Source organism: Mandrillus leucophaeus, unplaced genomic scaffold (assembly GCF_000951045.1).
Source record: "Mandrillus leucophaeus isolate KB7577 unplaced genomic scaffold, Mleu.le_1.0 Scaffold1025, whole genome shotgun sequence".
NCBI classification, from domain to species: Eukaryota; Metazoa; Chordata; class Mammalia; order Primates; family Cercopithecidae; genus Mandrillus; species Mandrillus leucophaeus.
The window spans coordinates 570,059-572,833 of NW_012098377.1; positions in this window are offsets into that span (position 1 = coordinate 570,059).

Below are 2,775 nucleotides of genomic sequence, written 5' to 3' on the forward strand. Positions count from 1 at the left end.
ACTAGGTATCCAAAGGCGGAAGTACCTAACCATGCCTAGGAAGGAAAGGAGTGGTTTTGTAGAAGGGATTGGGGTTTGGGAGATTAGCCAGACACGATCAGCAGGGAGAGCACGTGTGTTTTCATGAGAGTTATGCCGAGATAGGTAACAGATGAGGAAGAAATTTGGGCTTGACTGAAGTAATGGGGGCTGTCTGTGAAGCCTTGCGGCGGAGGCCGAGGCAGGTGGATCACCTGAGGTCAGGAGTTTGAGACCAGCCTGGCCAACATGGAGAAACCCTATCTCTACTAAAAACACAAAAATAAGCTGGGTGTGGTGGCACACGCCTATAATCCCAGCTACTCGGAAGGCTGAGACAGGAGAATCGTGTGAACCTGGGAGACGGAGGTTGCAGTGAGCTGAGATCACACCACTGCACTCTAGCCTGGGCAACAGAGCAAGACTCCATCTCAAAAACAAAACATATAAATAGATGAGCTTGTACTATACTATCTATTATTTTTTTCACCTATCACCTACTTTTTTCACTTATTAACATAAATCTTAAAACTATTTCATGTACAACATTATTCTTAGTGGTAATAGAGTATCACATGTGCATACCACAGTTAATTTAATAAACTCTCTACAGCTGGGCTCGGTGGCTCACGCCTGTAATACCAGCACTTTGGGAGGCCGAGGTGGGCAGATCTTCCGAGGTCAGGAGTTCGAGACCAGCCTGGCCAACATGGTGAAACCCCGTCCCTAGTAAAAAATACAAAAATTAGCTGAGCGTGGTGGCAGGCACCTTAATCCCAGCTACTTGGAAGGCAGAGGCAGGAGAATGGTTTGAACCCGGGAGGCGGAGGTTGCAGTGAGCTGAGATCAAGCCATTGCACTCAAACCTGGGGTACAAGAGCAAGACTTCACTCAAAAATAAAAAATAAAATAAAAACAATAAACTATAGCTGAACATTTAAGCTAGCTCTACTTTTTTGCTGTATAAATAACACTTGGCAACAAGTATTTTTAATTCGTTTTTGTACTAGTTTTCCGTTATTTTATCCTTGTATTTTTGCTGGGAACTTTTTTTTCTTACCTCACTTGTTCTTTCCTCTTCACCCCCTTTCTCCTTGCTCATTCTTCACGCTCAAACATATCTAAATATCTACAAGGGTTTAATTCTTGTTCACTTTACAAAAATTGAATCAGCCAGACACAGTGGCTCAAGCCTGTAATCCTAGCACTTTGGGAGCCCAAGGCAGGAGGATAGCTTGAGGCCAAGAGTTTCAACAGCCTGGGCAACTCGGTGAGATCACATCTCTATACTAAATAGAGAAATTAGCCAATTGTGGTGGTGCACACCTATAGTCCTAACTACTCAGGAGGCTGAGGTAGGAGAAACGCTTGAGCTCAGGAATTTGAAGTTGTAGTGACTATGATCTCGCCACTACAATCCAGCCTGGGTGATGGAGTGAGATCTTGTCTCTTGAAAAAAAAAATCACATGCTTTCTTCTGAAATTTGCTGTCTTCATTTTGCCAAAGCTCATAGAAGCCCCACTAGAGCACTTGATATGGCTCTAACATATATTTTAAGTAGCTGCCACAATATCCAATGGGATGGATATACCATGATTTTAGTCAATCATTCTCTTATTGAGAACACCCAAGGTATTTCTAGGGCTTAAACATTACAAAAATCCTGCAATAAATGTCACTGTGTGTATGACTTTATGTGGCCATTACCAATCTATTGCCTCTTCCAAATTCATCCTTTTTGATGGCTCTGTAAATAACAGTTCTGGGCCCTTTAAATATTTTCCCTTTGCAAGTGATGCTGAAGCTTTGTCAATAGAGGGCGCTAGAGACATTGAAGAAGGAGAGTCTCTTGCTTCCTGGTTGCTGTGTGCTTCCTTGCAGTTAACTTGGTGTCTTAGTCCTATGGCTCCTGCAATGCATGGCGGTTCGTGCACCAGCAGCCGCAGCTTCCTCCCAGTACTCTCCCGCGGGGAGTTTTATAGAAGAGTTCCTACAGTGAGACATCTCCCTGTGAACAGCTTTCCCCAGCACCCTAGAAGGCAGATATTTAACACGTTTCAGAGGATGGATTTTCCGTCAGTTCCACTGATTTCTGTCACCTAGTGAGCCACAGCCATGTCCTTTCCAACAAGATCTGGATCTCAGCCGTAGGGGTAGGGGATTCTTCCTTGGATATTTTAACTCATTTACAGGGTTAGTGGTTGCTTCCTAACCTAACCGCTTCCTTTTGTTTTTGTTGGTTTGAGTCTCGCTCTGTCGCCCAGGCTGGAAGGCAATGGCACAATCTCAGCTCACTGTGACCTCTGCCTCCTGAGTTCAAGCAATTCTCCGGTCTCAGCCTCCAGAGTAGCTGAGATTATAGGCATGCACTGTCTCACGTGTCCGTGTGAAGAGACCACCAAACAGGCTTTGTGTGAGCAACATAGCTGTTTATTTCACCTGGGTGCAGGCGGGCTGAGTCCGAAAAGAAAGTCAGCAAAGGGGGTGGTGCATTATCATTAGTTCTTATAGGTTTTGGGATAGGCGGTGAAGTTAAGAGCAATGCTTTGAGGGCAGGAGGTGGATCTCACAAAGTACATTCTCAAGGGTGGAGAGAATTATAAAGAACCTTCTTAAGGGTGGGGGAGATTACAAAGTATAATGATCACCTTCTTAGGGTGGGGCAGAAACAAATCACAGTGGTGGAATGTCATCAGTTAAGGCTATTTTCATTTCTGTGGATCTTCAGTTGCTTCAGGCCATCTGGATGTATACCT